The following is a 20,414-nucleotide window of genomic DNA, read 5'->3' on the forward strand; positions in this document are numbered from 1 at the left end:
GTATTGTACATCCAACCATATTTCTAAAATAATTTCGATAATTTTATTTTTATCAATGTAACTTTACGTATCTATGTTGTTCAATTATGCTGTTGCACCTAAACCTAAAACTGATAGTCTGTTGGATAGACTGAGACCATATATCTCTTTCTCTCTCGCAGAATTTCGCTAAAATGTGATGTCATCTCTCGTATGGCGCCATTCTGATTATAGGTTCTCTAATATATATAAATATATGTATATATATATATATATATATATATATATATATATATGTATGTTGTTACGTGAATATAATACGTTAATGGCTATGTTTAGCAGAGAAAGCAACTTTGCAAATATTGTACAATTCTTCAACAAGATTGGTTCTTGCTTTAGGTTTTTTATGAATTTAAATAAATTAATGATATTAAATCAAATTTTACAAAATAATAATTGCAAAACTGCTTTCTTTGCTGAATGCAGCAGCTAATGCCTAATCATGTCCTATCGTGTACTAATAAATTCAGATTACCTAATTGCGATCGTATTAAATAAATGAACATTAATAATAATTAAAATAGACTTTTAATTTTTTAAATACAAAAAATTAATAAATAACAGAATGAGAACCAGTGCGGATAATCAAGTGCAACTAGAATTTGTAGATTAAAAAACTAACCTACAAAACTTGCGCTTCATTATCTGTACTGGCTCTCATTAGCCCTGTTATTCGATAGTTATTATATTTTAAATCAACAACATAAGAACTCGCAATTTCCGAGCAAGTTGCCCTCCCGAATATTCAGAATTTATCTTTATATATATCTTTCAAAAAATTAGATTCGTCTTACACCAACCCACTTCGTTCAAATCTTCGTCTTTTTTCTGTCCAATATTCTGGCATAATATGTCAGAAATATCGAAAATACATACGATAACATAAATTTTCTAAACCAATGTTTAATGAAATATTGATAAATGTGGAGTGAAAATACTAACAACAATTAGATCGTACTTATTATTAATTATTAACTTGCGATTACATTATAAAACTTATTAATATCGCGATAAAAAGTCATTAATACATTTACGACAAGACTTTCATCGCATTTAAGATAATTATCCCGATAATTTGATCAAGGTCCCTCAACGTTGTGCTAAGTAGTAGTATCAGATACAAAGAAGAAAAAAATCTTCATAGAAAAGCGAACTTAATGCATTCTGATCCACGTCAAATTCATAAGATCCATTCGCAAAAAAAAGTTAAGCAATCCGTCAAACACCAGCGGTCTTATTACAGAAGGATGTGAATTCCAAATCTTTCAGACCACTTATGATAGAAATAATTTTGGTAGCATCTTAAATACATTTTTATTGCATTTTTAATATAATATCAAAATTTGCAAGGAAATTATATGTTCTGCCACACATTACTACAAATCATCTCTTATTAAAAATAAAAACATAAAATGATTTCCTTATGGAATGGTGATTACTAGTAATAAAATACATGCATTATTGTAATTTTTTATATGTATGAATACAAAAGTATCTCGGGTACCAACTGTTCGAGATAAATCGTACTTGATAATAACGAGATTTTAAAGAACTAAGTATGCTTTCTGAAAAATTTATTATTATATATAAATTTAACAATCATTTTTTTTCTGCATTTTCCCAAAATTTTAATTATTAATACCTCGCTAATATAAAGATATCCATTCGACTTATCTCGAATTTTTTGTATCCACACATTTTTAATTAAATTCATGTAATCACGATATCAAAGAACATAATATAATAATTGATATAAAAGAACATAAGGTATTTTGATAAAAAAATTCTCTAAATCGACAAAAATCAAAATTTGTTAAATATAATCTCGTAATACATCTGCATGTATTTTATCATAGAAAAGTATATAATATACATATAAATTAATAATTAACAATATTCTGGAATGGTGGGATGTCTTCAATACCTAAAAAGATTTTAATTTTAAAATAACAGTTAAAAAATTAAATATATACATTCGTAATCATATTTTTTTGTTAGAGCAATCATCGAAAAATAAGCAAATTATTTGCATAAAGCTTAAATTTCTTTACTTAACAATTTGGATTAAAAAAAATAATCATTATATGTATATCCATACATTAATTATACAATATTAAATTCGTATTGTTATTAAGATATAGTACTATTACTAACATTATTGTTACTAGTGGGAGAACATTTAATAAAACAAAAAAAACGACGAAAATTGTATGTTAAAGTATACTACTAATTAATTTCGTAACTTGATTTTAAATATATAGCATATAATTGTCTGACTCATTGACAAAATTATTACTTTCGGTGCAAGACGAGAAAATTTGGGATTAATTCCGATCCTGTACAAGAATTTCCAACAAGATACCAAACTAGACTTTGCGAATGAACTTTACAGAAAGCGACGAGGAATAAGTCTTCATATGATATTGTAAAATAATTTCGAATACAAATCACGCATTCACTGCATCAACATAGCATTCACTTGACGCGAGGGAGAGCGATGAGGCTTTCGTACGTAATAAATTAATCATTAATATTTGTAATTTTCTAATGTTAAAAATATAAATGTAAAAAACAAACAAGAAGTTAATGTTTAACCTATATTACCTCAGTCAAAGCTCGAATCTTTACCGACTTATTTAATAAATTAAATAGACGAAAAATTGATGATTATTTTAAACATCAAATTTTTAATTAAAAGTCACTTAAAATTATTAATGACTTTTTCATATTTACAATAAAATCCAAATTAAAAAAAATTTTTTTAATTAAATATCTATCAAATTCGTTAAATTAATAAACAATTTTTGTTATCATATGGTTCGTCGATTTCGTGTAATTTACATCAATAAAGCAACAATAAATTTGATTTACTACGACAAGATAAATACCATCTGTATGGAATAAATATATTTAATATGAATACATAAATATTCCAATAAATTAGTAATTATTGCGAAAATTACAAAAATAAACATGATGGCATTTACCTGGACATAGTTCACATAAATTTTATATTACGTATGTAATATTATTATACATACATTTATTTATTATAAAATTAATTACAATATTAATGCGTATACATACTTTGTATATGTATAGAATTTTATAAGATATTAAGTTTAATTTCAGGGGAGCTGAAAATTCAATGAAATTTAAAATTATATATAATATATAATCATATTTGACAATTGGGTTGTTGACAATTAAATAAAATTTAAGATTAATTTAAAATTTTATTTAATTTTTAATCTTTTCTTTGCAATTATCAAGTATGTACACATGATGTCTATATATCCTTATCTATATATTATACAATTTATTAGTTAGATTTATTATATAATATTTTTTAATTTAATTATATTATTTTTTAAAACAAATTTAATTACCTGGTCGCGAAATCTATTTAAGTGTCATTTCATTTATAATAATTTAATTTTTCATTTATTGCCTTTATCTATACAGTCCCTATCCATATACTTGTCCTATCCGTATTTTCATTTATTCGTGCCTATTCGCGTATCCTATCTCTGTTCGTATATTTCTACTTCCTACATTACTTCATTAACGTGTAACACCGCGAATATAATACGTTAATGACTGTGTTCAGCAGAGAAAGCAGCTTTGCAAATGTTGTAAAATTCTTCAACACGATTGATTCTTGCTTTAGGTTCTTATGAATTTAAATTAACTAATGATATTAAATCAAATTTTACAATAATTGCAAAATTTCTTTCTTTGCTGAATGCAGCAGCTAATGCCTAACCATGTCCTATCGTGTACTGATAAATTCAGAGAGATTACCTAATTGCGACTTTTAATTTTTAAAATACAAAAAATTAATAAATAACAAAGCTAATGAGAGCCATTGCGGATAATGAAGTGCAACTAGAATTTAGAGAGTAGATTAAAAACCTAGATTACAAAACTTGCGCTTCATTATCTGCACTAGCTCTCATTAGCCCTGTTATTTGTTAGTTATTGTATTTTAAATCAACAATATAAGAACTCGCAATTTGCGAGTAAGTTGCCCTCCCGAATATTCAGAATTTATCTTTATATATATCTTCCAAAAAATTAGATTGGTGTTACACACCAACACCCACTTCGTTCAGATCCTTGTCTTTTTTCTGGCCAATATTCTGGCTTAATATGCCAGAGATCGACAGCAAGGAAAAATATTCCTTTTTGCTGCCGACTAAAAGCGTAAAATTTTACGCCTTTGTATGATGCGCGAAACACGAACGCGTCGCGAAGGGCCACCATATTAATCAAATTGATTAAATATTAATTATCAATAATAATAATTTTATTAATACATGTGTATGAATAAATTTATTCTTTATTCGTGACTATTCGAAACTAAAAATATAAGTATTTGATTAAAAATAAATTTAAATTTTAAAAAAATCTCTATGAGGGATATTTTCAAACATTTTTTATAAATCTCAAATATTGTGAAATTAGATCAAATTTCTTAATATAAATTTTACACAATATAAACAACAAAACTTCAAATTAAATATAAACCGGAAATTACTAAATCGATTACTATTCCAAAATTTAAGGCCCATGTACGTATTCTTAACGATTCGAACAATTTGTTGCTGAATCTCATCTCAAAACATGCAGAGAGATAAGAAATTCAGATAAATGATGTAAGATCCAAAAGGGAGATAATTTTCCCTTACATTAATAAATATCGTATATCGTTTATGTTTTAAATTATTACAATCATTTTCTGTATAATTTATTATTTCAAAATTAAGTATTTTAAAAGATGCAAAATTCCGAACGCGATTTTTTAAAATAATTCAAGATAAAATTCTTTTATTTCTTGACACAATAAACCTATATTGGATCTTACATCATGTTGTCACACTATTTTGACTGGTATAAAATCCAGTTACTATTATACATATGGATAAGTTATAAAAGTTTAGGTGCATTTAGTGCAATTTAGGTAAATTATAGTAACAATTAATAATCATAAAATATTTTTTATAAAAAAGCGAGATTAATAAATTATACGACAAATGCGCTACATTAAAATATCTGTTATTTCACTAGTAACAAGTATACAAATATAATAAGTGTGAAGCAATACAAAGAATATCTTTGAAAACAGTATGTTATATACATATATGTGTATGTATATTATTTTCTCTGCACCAACTTGAATAAAATTTAATCCTGAATGAATATTTGAAAATAGGATAGATAGAAAGAATAATAAAACTATACTTATTATACTGTAACAAACACTGTTCTATATTAATATCTATAGACAAAAAAAACAATTTCATTTACTCTAATTACATTATATATATATATAATATATATATATATATATATATGTTCTTTATATTTTTAATTTATTGTATTTTATTTATTAAAAAATACGAATACTTTATTAATTTTGTTTTTACTTTTAAGTGCATTAAAATATACAAGGTGTTTGATAATTCTGTTGACAACACTCGTAGGTACAGCGGACTAAACTGAATCGAAAAGTCTTGTATCATTTTGCAATTTTTGCAATAATTAACAAGATATTAATAATCGTTCAATATTGGTTTTCAATAAATTTTTACTCAAATACCATTACTTTACAGAAAAACAACGAGAAACAAAAATTGTTAATTTTCTCCTTATAAAGTTCTAAAATTTTTTTCAGAATTTTTTAAGATCGTATTTTCTCACATGTTGGGTAAAAATATTGCCAATGAAAAAAATGCAATACTAAAAAGTTGATAAAAAATTCTGAAAAAAATCATAGAGCTCTATGAGAAGAAAACAAACAATTTTTGCTGTTTTTCTGTAAAATCGATAGTACGATCAATAGATCATCGCAATAGTAACAAGAATTAATTATTAAATAGTTCCGAAATTGAAGATCAATATTCGCCACTATTTAATAATTAATATTTTAATAATTATTTAACAAAAATTGTTTGTTTTTTCTCATAGAGCTCTAAGATTTTTTCAGAATTTTTTATCAACTTTTTAGTATTGTATTTTTTCATTGGCAAAGTATTTTACCAAAATGTGAGGAAATACGATATTAAAAAATTCTGAAAAAATTTTAGAACTTTATAAGGAGAAAATTAACAATTTTTGCCGAAATTGAAGATCAATATCGCCACTATTTAATAATTATATCTTGTTACTATTGCAAAAATTGCAAAATGATAGAGGAATTTCGACCTCAGTTTAGGTCCGTTCTACTTGCCCACGAGCCGTTATCAGTACAATTATCGAACACCCTGTATATATTTTAATGTAAACATAGTTTAAAAAACGATTACATAGAATCAACCTTTATTATATTTTTAAAATTGAATTATTTGGTATCAATCAAATGAATTACATACAACTGAGATTAAATTACTTATTAATATATATATATATTATATATTAATAAGTAAATTATATATATGTATATTATATATGTTACTATGGTGTGTATATATATATATTATATATATATATATACATATATATAAAATAATAATAATATAAAATATATTCGCGTTAACATATGAATTTAGAAACAACATTTGAGCCTTTAACATTGTAGTTTTCTTGAATGAAATAATTCTACTTTATTGTTTCAGTTGAATTAATGAGAGAAGAGCAATGGACTTTTACGAAAAAAAATAACTTAAACTGAGTGTTAATATGATATTATAAATTTTACAGTGCCGGTACAAATAAAATAAGAAGAAGCATCTAGGATTAAATTATCCTAATCTGTTCTAAACTTATCCACTTTAAGTAATGGATGCATGGAATGCTACATATACATTTATAAAAATATACAGGTATACTTTTTATTAAATTGATGCATATAGGCATCTGTAGATATATTAATAAAATCACCACGCATCCGTTACCTCAATAAAACATCACTTCATCACTCACCCATTTGATTGCGCAACAGCGAGCATCGTCGCTACGATGATTCTGTAACAAAAAGAATATAAAATCTAAATTAAAACAAAGCAAAAAAATCAATTGATATTAAAAAAAATATTTAGTAAACGTAATTCTCTTGAAAATAATCACATAATTTTCAAAATATTTTTAGCATCGAATTTTTTAATTTAATTTTCACTTACATATTTATAAAAATAATTATATACTCGAAAAAAATGTTATATAATAGACATTACATATATAATTATATATAAACATTTTTTATATATGAAACATTTTTTCCTGGGCATTTTCTAAAAAAATCTTAAAATAAATATACATAGATATATATTTATAAAATTTCAAAATAATTTTAAGATAATCCTTTTTTTCTAATTATTATTTTTAAATCAGTGTAAAATAAAGCGAATAAATAGAAAAAAAATATTGATTTTACAATAGCAAAAAAAGATATTTACCGCAAGGTTGCTCCGCCGGTGCCCGATGCCTCTCCCAGACCTCCTTCTCCTCCTCTCAGAGTTGGGGTTGACACATCCTCTCGCACTGGACACTCGCGAAAAACACTCGCGAATAATGGACTATAATCGCGCGCGGACTATAACTTGTCCGATTATTTGAACGGCACTCCCGAACAAACGCGCGACGCGACGAACCGGCTGCGGTTCGTTCATTTTCAAATAAATCGGCGACGAGGGTACGTTAGCTTCCCCGTTGGATTTTTACACGAAGAGAATGATTTTCCTCAATATCTAAAAATTTATCTAGATATATCATTCAGATCCGAAAGTTTTTAGATTTTGATGATTGAGAAAAATCGTTCTTTTCGTATAAATATTCTCTGGGTACTGAGCCCTCCCACCACGTCAAGGTGTACCCGTGAGAGGGAAGATAATCTGAAAAATGTAGTAGCTATTATCTATATTACTATGCAATCGATTAACTTTTACAAACGAATATCATACACACGTTTGCAATTCGTTATCATTGCGAAATAAATTTAGAGCAGCTAATTGAATCTTTTATTTATAGATGATGTCTATAAGATATGATTAAAGTCAATGAAATGAGCTATTTAATAAAAAAGAGAAATGTTTCTTTTATTATATCGATAATAATAGTTTCAAAGAATTACGTTTAATTTTTAAACGGATCGTATAACGGAAGGTGCACAAAAACAAAAAAATAATGAAATTATTAAACTATATTAATTCTGAAAGCAGGAATTGCATTATTTGCATGAGAGTATTATTCATATTAACGTTTTATGATTCGTATGATACCGTTCGTACAGACAAATGCGACCGTGTCGCTCTTCTTCACATTTCTTTTTGAATATAATAATCGCAAAAAATGCTAGATGTATAATAAGAAATATTTTATAAATATTCACATAATTCGATTACTAGAATGATTAATTATTCATAAAGTACAACGTTTCGTATTATATTTAGCATTCTTCGCGATAAGATTTTAAAAAGTAATGTAAAAGAACCGCAACACGCGACACGACTACCTGGACCGCGCAGTAACAACGCGTAAACGTAAACATGACGCGCCGCTCGTGCCACCCCGTACCATCCTCAACCAAGGTCGCGCCGACCATCTAACTGCCGAAATAAAACGAATATTACGAATAAGTAAAATAATATATTCTTCCCATTTTTAATGTTCTTCGATTAATAAAACGATTATTTCTAGTTTTAGCGGCGCGAATCGTTCAATGCGATATCATAATTATATTGCGATATACCGAGGAACATATTTGACTTTATTTTATAATTTATTTTATTTTATAATTTTAAATATCAATTTTTCGTATCAATTATAATGTAATGCTGACAAAAGGCAAGAAGTAAAAAGAGATTCTTATTAGCGTGGTCTTCCGTACATAATTGCTCACGTGAAATAATTTTAACATCCCAATATTATATCTCAATTTTAGAATAATAGCATGCATCTAACAATAAGAATCTCTTTTTATTGTTAGATGCATGCTTCATTTTTATTGTTAGTTATCGAACGCACGAAATATTTAAAATATTCATGAACTGCGTATATGAGTAATGAATCTTGGAAATAAAGGGAAAAAGTGCATACAACCTATAATCCTTTTCAATCCTTAATATATTCCTTAGTTTTAGGCAACCTTATGTAATTCGCGTTCGTAGATATTGCTGTTAATTAATGCGACACGCGGAGCGACTCGAAAACACATCCGTCTCCCACCGAGATCGCCTAGCGAATGCCGAAGTGACGATCGACCACCGCACCTTGCCCCCCTTCGCCTTCGCTCCGCGTCCCACCGCTTTTCGTCGCCAGTGACCCCCTTCCCCTACCGAGCTTTTCGCCAGATGTTTTTAGATTACACTCAACTATCGCGTATTCAAACGAAAAATATTCAACGATTTATTCAATTATATTTTTCATATTTTACATGATTTTGACAAACGGATATCGCCGTACATTTCGCGTTTTGATTTGTGGCATCTCGGGCACAATCCTATATTATTTGCATGATTAAACGAATTAGTAATTATTCGCGTGAAATATTTTTGATATTTCTATAATTCTCAATTTTCATAATTCTTTTAATGATCCATACTTCAATAAAGATTGATAAAATATTCTATATATGTTCTTTATATAAAGATAACGCAAAAAATCTTAATAAAATGAAACAATTTGTGCTAAATACAGGTTTGGTTAAAAGTACTAAATATCTTGTTAATCGTTATTTAATTTTTCAGTTAATAAATTAATTTAAGACACTCTACTTTACTGCAAATTATTCTGTGTTTCAGAAATTCTTTAAACGTATAATAAAATATGAAATAGATTCCGGAAACTTATTTAAAATATTAAATGAGTCAGAAATGTAGTTATTTAAAATAATAAATACTAAATTTCTCTTTTAAGTTTTTAATTTAAAATGTATACTTTAATTTTCATCGCTTTTACAAGTATGTAAAAATTATTAAACGATTTTTACGTATATTTTTGCAACTTTAAAAAGAATTTATTTATAACAAATTATACATTGTTGTAACTAAATATAGTTAACAAAATGAGAAAAATGTACTTTTTCAAAAATGTACAACTCTGAAACATAAATATTTAAACGAAAAATTTAAACGTTAATGTTTTTTTTAAACTAAATTAAGTTAGAGTTAATGGCTTATAAATTTTTAATTTAAAAGGAGTTAATAAAAATTAAAGTTTAAAAGTAACCAAATGAAATTAAAAATTAATGCATTTAAAATTATCTAAATTAATATTTAAATGAAAAATATGTTCAGGATTGTCAGGTAGTAATTAGTTAAAACGTTAAAAGTTAAAAGAAAGTTAAAAAGTTAATAACTTTTAAACTTTAATTTATTAACTCCTTTTAAATTAAAAATTTAAAAGCCATTAACTCTAATTTAATTTAGTTTAAACAAAACATTAACGTTTAAATTTTTCGTTTAAATATTTATGTTTCAGAGTTGTACATTTTTGAAAAAGTACATTTTTCCTCATTTTGTTATACAACAATGTATAATTTGTTATAAATATACAACTTTACAAATTCTTTTTAAAGTTGCAAAAATATACGTAAAAATCGTTTAATAATTTTTACATACTTGTAAAAGCGATGAAAATTAAAGTATACATTTTAAATTAAAAACTTAAAAGAGAAATTTAGTATTTATTATTTTAAATAACTACATTTCTGACTCATTTAATATTTTAAATAAGTTTCCGGAATCTATTTCATATTTTATTATACGTTTAAAGAATTTCTGAAACACAGAATAATTTGCAGTAAAAGTAGAGTGTCTTAAATTAATTTATTAACTGAAAAATTAAATAACGATTAACAAGATATTTAGTACTTTTAACCAAACCTGTATTTAGCACAAATTGTTTCATTTTATTAAGATTTTTTGCGTTTATCTTTATATAAAGAACATATATAGAATATTTTATCAATCTTTATTGAAGTATGGATCATTAAAAAGAATTATGAAAATTGAGAATTATAGATTCACGCGAATAATTACTAATTCGTTTAAGAGAATCATGCAAATAATATAGGATTGTGCCCGAGATGCCACAAATCAAAACGCGAAATGTACGGCGATATCCGTTTGTCAAAATCATGTAAAATATGAAAAATATAATTGAATAAATCGTTGAATATTTTTCGTTTGAATACGCGATAGTTGAGTGTAATCTAAAAACATCTGGCGAAAAGCTCGGTAGGGGAAGGGGGTCACTGGCGACGAAAAGCGGTGGGACGCGGAGCGAAGGCGAAGGGGGGCAAGGTGCGGTGGTCGATCGTCACTTCGGCATTCGCTAGGCGATCTCGGTGGGAGACGGATGTGTTTTCGAGTCGCTCCGCGTGTCGCATTAATTAACAGCAATATCTACGAACGCGAATTACATAAGGTTGCCTAAAACTAAGGAATATATTAAGGATTGAAAAGGATTATAGGTTGTATGCACTTTTTCCCTTTATTTCCAAGATTCATTACTCATATACGCAGTTCATGAATATTTTAAATATTTCGTGCGTTCGCGGATGTACGATAACTAACAATAAAAATGAAGCATGCATCTAACAATAAAAAGAGATTCTTATTGTTAGATGCATGCTATTATTCTAAAATTGAGATATAATATTGGGATGTTAAAATTATTTCACGTGAGCAATTATGTACGGAAGACCACGCTAATAAGAATCTCTTTTTACTTCTTGCCTTTTGTCAGCATTACATTATAATTGATACGAAAAATTGATATTTAAAATTATAAAATAAAATAAATTATAAAATAAAGTCAAATATGTTCCTCGGTATATCGCAATATAATTATGATATCGCATTGAACGATTCGCGCCGCTAAAACTAGAAATAATCGTTTTATTAATCGAAGAACATTAAAAATGGGAAGAATATATTATTTTACTTATTCGTAATATTCGTTTTATTTCGGCAGTTAGATGGTCGGCGCGACCTTGGTACGGGGTGGCACGAGCGGCGCGTCATGTTTACGTTTACGCGTTGTTACTGCGCGGTCCCTCAGATTCTTAGAAATAGGTAGTCGTGTCGCGTGTTGCGGTTCTTTTACATTACTTTTTAAAATCTTATCGCGAAGAATGCTAAATATAATACGAAACGTTGTACTTTATGAATAATTAATCATTCTAGTAATCGAATTATGTGAATATTTATAAAATATTTCTTATTATACATCTAGCATTTTTTGCGATTATTATATTCAAAAAGAAATGTGAAGAAGAGCGACACGGTCGCATTTGTCTGTACGAACGGTATCATACGAATCATAAAACGTTAATATGAATAATACTCTCATGCAAATAATGCAATTCCTGCTTTCAGAATTAATATAGTTTAATAATTTCATTATTTTTTTGTTTTTGTGCACCTTCCGTTATACGATCCGTTTAAAAATTAAACGTAATTCTTTGAAACTATTATTATCGATATAATAAAAGAAACTCTTTTTTATTAAATAGCTCATTTCATTGACTTTAATCATATCTTATAGACATCATCTATAAATAAAAGATTCAATCCTTTTAGCTGCTCTAAATTTATTTCGCAATGATAACGAATTGCAAACGTGTGTATGATATTCGTTTGTAAAAGTTAATCGATTGCATAGTAATATAGATAATAGCTACTACATTTTTCAGATTATCTTCCCTCTCACGGGTACACCTTGACGTGGTGGGAGGGCTCAGTACCCAGAGAATATTTATACGAAAAGAACGATTTTTCTCAATCATCAAAATCTAAAAACTTTCGGATCTGAATGATATATCTAGATAAATTTTTAGATATTGAGGAAAATCATTCTCTTCGTGTAAAAATCCAACGGGGAAGCTAACGTACCCTCGTCGCCGATTTATTTGAAAATGAACGAACCGCAGCCGGTTCGTCGCGTCGCGCGTTTGTTCGGGAGTGCCGTTCAAATAATCGGACAAGTTATAGTCCGCAGTCCATTATTCGCGAGTGTTTTTCGCGAGTGTCCAGTGCGAGAGGATGTGTCAACCCCAACTCTGAGAGGAGGAGAAGGAGGTCTGGGAGAGGCATCGGGCACCGGCGGAGCAACCTTGCGGTAAATATCTTTTTTTGCTATTGTAAAATCAATATTTTTTTTCTATTTATTCGCTTTATTTTACACTGATTTAAAAATAATAATTAGAAAAAAAGGATTATCTTAAAATTATTTTGAAATTTTATAAATATATATCTATGTATATTTATTTTAAGATTTTTTTAGAAAATGCCCAGGAAAAAATGTTTCATATATAAAAAATGTTTATATATAATTATATATGTAATGTCTATTATATAACATTTTTTTCGAGTATATAATTATTTTTATAAATATGTAAGTGAAAATTAAATTAAAAAATTCGATGCTAAAAATATTTTGAAAATTATGTGATTATTTTCAAGAGAATTACGTTTACTAAATATTTTTTTTAATATCAATCTTTGTTTTAATTTAGATTTTATATTCTTTTTGTTACAGAATCATCGTAGCGACGATGCAGATCGAACTCCGCTGTTGCGCATCAAATTGGTGAGTGATGAAGTGATGTTTTTATTGAGGTAACGGATGCGTGGTGATTTTATTAATATATCTACAGATGCATATATGCATCAATTTAATAAAAATATACCTGTATATTTTTTATAAATGTATATGTAGCATTCCATGCATCCATTATCTTAAAGTGGATAAGTTAGAACAGATTAGGATAAATTTAATCCTAGATGCTTCTTCTTATTTTATTGTACATGCACTGTAAAATTTATAATATCATATTAACACTCAGTTTAAGTTATTTTTTTTCGTAAAAGTCCATTGCTCTTCTCTCATTAATTCAACTGAAACAATAAAGTAGAATTATTTCATTCAAGAAAACTACAATGTTAAAGGCTCAAATGTTGTTTCTAAATTCATATGTTAACGCGAATATATTTTATATACGTATATATTTTATATATATGTATATATATACACACACATATATACATATATAAAATATACATATATATATATACATATATATAATTTACTTATTAATATATAATATATATATATATATTAATAAGTAATTTAATCTCAGTTGTATGTAATTCAATTTGATTGATACCAAATAATTCAATTTTAAAAATATAATAAAGGTTGATTCTATGTAATCGTTTTTTTTAACTATGTTTTACATTAAAATATATACAGGGTGTTCGATAATTGTACTGATAACGCTCGTGGGCAAGTAGAACGGACTAAACTGAGTCGAAAATTCCTCTATCATTTTGCAATTTTTGCAATAGTAACAAGATATTAATTATTAAATAGTGGCGAATATTGATCTTCAATTTCGGCAAAAATTGTTAATTTTCTCCTTATAAAGTTCTAAAATTTTTTTCAGAATTTTTTTAATATCGTATTTCCTCACATGTTGGTAAAAATACTTGCCAATGAAAAAATACAATACTAAAAAGTTGATAAAAAATTCTGAAAAAAATCTTAGAGCTCTATGAGAAAAAAACAAACAATTTTTGCTTTTATTAAATAATTATTAAAAATATTAATTATTAAATAGTGGCGAATATTGATCTTCAATTTCGGAACTATTTAATAATTAATATCTTGTTACTATTGCGATGATCTATTGATCGTACTATCGATTTTACAGAAAAACAGCAAAAATTGTTTGTTTTCTTCTCATAGAGCTCTATGATTTTTTTCAGAATTTTTTATCAACTTTTTAGTATTGCATTTTTTCATTGGCAAATATTTTTACCAACATGTGAGAAAATACGATATTAAAAAATTCTGAAAAAAATTTTAGAACTTTATAAGGAGAAAATTAACAATTTTTGTTTCTCGTTGTTTTTCTGTAAAGTTAATGGTATTTGAGTAAAAATTTATTGAAAACCAATATTGAACGATTATTAATATCTTGTTAATTATTGCAAAAATTGCAAAATGATACAAGACTTTTCGATTCAGTTTAGTCCGCTGTACCTACGAGTGTTGTCAACAGAATTATCAAACACCTTGTATATTATGTATTAATGCACTTAAAAGTAAAAACAAAAATTAATAAAGTATTCGTATTTTTTAAATAAATAAAATACAATAAATTAAAAAATATAAAGAACATATATATATATATATATATATATATATATATATATAATGTAATTAGAGTAAATGAAATTGTTTTTTTTGTCTATAGATATTATAATATAGAACAGTGTTTGTTACAGTATAATAAGTATAGTTTTATTATTCTTTCTATCTATCCTATTTTCAAATATTCATTCAGGATTAAATTTTATTCAAGTTGGTGCAGAGAAAAATAATATACATACACATATATGTATATAACATACTGTTTTCAAAGATATTCTTTGTATTGCTTCACACTTATTATATTTGTATACTTGTTACTAGTGAAATAACAGATATTTTAATGTAGCGCATTTGTCGTATAATTTATTTTTTATAAAAAATATTTTATGATTATTAATTGTTACTATAATTTACCTAAATTGCACTAAATGCACCTACTTTAGCCTAAACTTTTATAACTTATCCATATGTATAATAGTAACTGGATTTTATACCAGTCAAAATAGTGTGACAACATGATGTAAGATCCAATATAGGTTTATTGTGTCAAGAAATAAAAGAATTTTATCTTGAATTATTTTAAAAAATCGCGTTCGGAATTTTGCATCTTTTAAAATACTTAATTTTGAAATAATAAATTATACAGAAAATGATTGTAATAATTTAAAACATAAACGATATACGATATTTATTAATGTAAGGGAAAATTATCTCCCTTTTGGATCTTACATCATTTATCTGAATTTCTTATCTCTCTGCATGTTTTGAGATGAGATTCAGCAACAAATTGTTCGAATCGTTAAGAATACGTACATGGGCCTTAAATTTTGGAATAGTAATCGATTTAGTAATTTCCGGTTTATATTTGTGTAAAATTTATATTAAGAAATTTGATCTAATTTCACAATATTTGAGATTTATAAAATCAAAATGTTGAAAATATCCCTCATAGAGATTTTTTTAAAATTTAAATTTATTTTTAATCAAATACTTATATTTTTAGTTTCGAATAGTCACGAATAAAGAATAAATTTATTCATACACATGTATTAATAAAATTATTATTATTGATAATTAATATTTAATCAATTTGATTAATATGGTGGCCCTTCGCGACGCGTTCGTGTTTCGCGCATCATACAAAGGCGTAAAATTTTACGCTTTTAGTCGGCAGCAAAAAGGAATATTTTTCCTTGCTGTCGATCTCTGGCATATTAAGCCAGAATATTGGCCAGAAAAAAGACAAGGATCTGAACGAAGTGGGTGTTGGTGTGTAACACCAATCTAATTTTTTGGAAGATATATATAAAGATAAATTCTGAATATTCGGGAGGGCAACTTACTCGCAAATTGCGAGTTCTTAAAATACAATAACTAACAAATAACAGGGCTAATGAGAGCTAGTGCAGATAATGAAGCGCAAGTTTTGTAATCTAGGTTTTTAATCTACTCTCTAAATTCTAGTTGCACTTCATTATCCGCAATGGCTCTCATTAGCTTTGTTATTTATTAATTTTTTGTATTTTAAAAATTAAAAGTCGCAATTAGGTAATCTCTCTGAATTTATCAGTACACGATAGGACATGGTTAGGCATTAGCTGCTGCATTCAGCAAAGAAAGAAATTTTGCAATTATTGTAAAATTTGATTTAATATCATTAGTTAATTTAAATTCATAAGAACCTAAAGCAAGAATCAATCGTGTTGAAGAATTTTACAACATTTGCAAAGCTGCTTTCTCTGCTGAACACAGTCATTAACGTATTATATTCGCGGTGTTACACGTTAATGAAGTAATGTAGGAAGTAGAAATATACGAACAGAGATAGGATACGCGAATAGGCACGAATAAATGAAAATACGGATAGGACAAGTATATGGATAGGGACTGTATAGATAAAGGCAATAAATGTAGATAAATTGAAAAATTAAATTATTATAAATGAAATGACACTTAAATAGATTTCGCGACCAGGTAATTAAATTTTGTTTTAAAAAATAAATATAATTAAATTAAAAAAATATTATATAATAAATCTAACTAATAAATTGTATAATATATAGATAAGGATATATAGACATCATGTGTACATACTTGATAATTGCAAAGAAAAGATTAAAAATTAAATAAAATTTTAAATTAATCTTAAATTTTATTTAATTGTCAACAACCCAATTGTCAAATATGATTATATATTATATATAATTTTAAATTTCATTGAATTTTCAGCTCCCCTGAAATTAAACTTAATATCTTATAAAATTCTATACATATACAAAGTATGTATACGCATTAATATTGTAATTAATTTTATAATAAATAAATGTATGTATAATAATATTACATACGTAATATAAAATTTATGTGAACTATGTCCAGGTAAATGCCATCATGTTTATTTTTGTAATTTTCGCAATAATTACTAATTTAAATTATACATTTATTGGAATATTTATGTATTCATATTAAATATATTTATTCCATACAGATGGTATTTATCTTGTCGTAGTAAATCAAATTTATTGTTGCTTTATTGATGTAAATTACACGAAATCGACGAACCATATGATAACAAAAATTGTTTATTAATTTAACGAATTTGATAGATATTTAATTAAAAAAATTTTTTTTAATTTGGATTTTATTGTAAATATGAAAAAGTCATTAATAATTTTAAGTGACTTTTAATTAAAAATTTGATGTTTAAAATAATCATCAATTTTTCGTCTATTTAATTTATTAAATAAGTCGGTAAAGATTCGAGCTTTGACTGAGGTAATATAGGTTAAACATTAACTTCTTGTTTGTTTTTTACATTTATATTTTTAACATTAGAAAATTACAAATATTAATGATTAATTTATTACGTACTCGCGTCAAGTGAATGCTATGTTGATGCAGTGAATGCGTGATTTGTATAGATAGAAAGTCGAAATTATTTTTACAATATCATATGAAGACTTATTCCTCGTCGCTTTCTGTAAAGTTCATTCGCAAAGTCTAGTTTGGTATCTTGTTGGAAATTCTTGTACAGGATCGGAATTAATCCCAAATTTTCTCGTCTTGCACCGAAAGTAATAATTTTGTCAATGAGTCAGACAATTATATGCTATATATTTTAAAATCAAGTTACGAAATTAATTTAGTAGTATACTTTAACATACAATTTTCGTCGTTTTTTTTGTTTTATTAAATGTTCTCCCACTAGTAACAATAATGTTAGTAATAGTACTATATCTTAATAACAATACGAATTTAATATTGTATAATTAATGTATGGATATACATATAATGATTATTTTTTTTAATCCAAATTGTTAAGTAAAGAAATTTAAGCTTTATGCAAATAATTTGCTTATTTTTCGATGATTGACGAATGTATATATTTAATTTTTTAACTGTTATTTTAAAATCATTTTTAGGTATTGGAGACATCCCGCCATTCCAGAATATTGTTAATTATTAATTTATATGTATATTATATACTTTTCTATGATAAAATACATGCAGATGTATTACGAGATTATATTTAACAAATTTTGATTTTTGTCGATTTAGAGAATTTTTTTATCAAAATACCTTATGTTCTTTTATATCAATTATTATATTATGTTCTTTGATATCGTGATTACATGAATTTAATTAAAAATGTGTGGATACAAAAAATTCGAGATAAGTCGAATGGATATCTTTATATTAGCGAGGTATTAATAATTAAAATTTTGGGAAAATGCAGAAAAAAAAAGATTGTTAAATTTTATATATAATAATAAATTTTTCAGAAAGCATACTTAGTTCTTTAAAATCTCGTTATTATCAAGTACGATTTATCTCGAACAGTTGGTACCCGAGATACTTTTGTATTCATACATTGCATGTATTTTATTACTATTAAATGTATTCCTTCGTAATCACCATTCCATAAGGAAATCATTTTATGTTTTTATTTTTAATAAGAGATGATTTGTAGTAATGTGTGGCAGAACATATAATTTCCTTGCAAATTTTGATATTATATTAAAAATGCAATAAAAATGTATTTAAGATGCTACCAAAATTATTTCTATCATAAGTGGTCTGAAAGATTTGGAATTCACATCCTTCTGTAATAAGACCGCTGGTGTTTGACGGATTGCTTAACTTTTTTTTGCGAATGGATCTTATGAATTTGACGTGGATCAGAATGCATTAAGTTCGCTTTTCTATGAAGATTTTTTTCTTCTTTGTATCTGATACTACTACTTAGCACAACGTTGAGGGACCTTGATCAAATTATCGGGATAATTATCTTAAATGCGATGAAAGTCTTGTCGTAAATGTATTAATGACTTTTTATCGCGATATTAATAAGTTTTATAATGTAATCGCAAGTTAATAATTAATAATAAGTACGATCTAATTGTTGTTAGTATTTTCACTCCACATTTATCAATATTTCATTAAACATTGGTTTAGAAAATTTATGTTATCGTATGTATTTTCGATATTTCTGACATATTATGCCAGAATATTGGACAGAAAAAAGACGAAGATTTGAACGAAGTGGGTTGGTGTAAGACGAATCTAATTTTTTGAAAGATATATATAAAGATAAATTCTGAATATTCGGGAGGGCAACTTGCTCGGAAATTGCGAGTTCTTATGTTGTTGATTTAAAATATAATAACTATCGAATAACAGGGCTAATGAGAGCCAGTACAGATAATGAAGCGCAAGTTTTGTAGGTTAGTTTTTTAATCTACAAATTCTAGTTGCACTTGATTATCCGCACTGGTTCTCATTCTGTTATTTATTAATTTTTTGTATTTAAAAAATTAAAAGTCTATTTTAATTATTATTAATGTTCATTTATTTAATACGATCGCAATTAGGTAATCTGAATTTATTAGTACACGATAGGACATGATTAGGCATTAGCTGCTGCATTCAGCAAAGAAAGTAGTTTTGCAATTATTATTTTGTAAAATTTGATTTAATATCATTAATTTATTTAAATTCATAAAAAACCTAAAGCAAGAACCAATCTTGTTGAAGAATTGTACAATATTTGCAAAGTTGCTTTCTCTGCTAAACATAGCCATTAACGTATTATATTCACGTAACAACATACATATATATATATATATATATATATATATATATATACATATATTTATATATATTAGAGAACCTATAATCAGAATGGCGCCATACGAGAGATGACATCACATTTTAGCGAAATTCTGCGAGAGAGAAAGAGATATATGGTCTCAGTCTATCCAACAGACTATCAGTTT

This window comes from Acromyrmex echinatior, chromosome 9 (assembly GCF_024713525.1).
Source record: "Acromyrmex echinatior isolate Ae372 chromosome 9, ASM2471352v2, whole genome shotgun sequence".
NCBI classification, from domain to species: Eukaryota; Metazoa; Arthropoda; class Insecta; order Hymenoptera; family Formicidae; genus Acromyrmex; species Acromyrmex echinatior.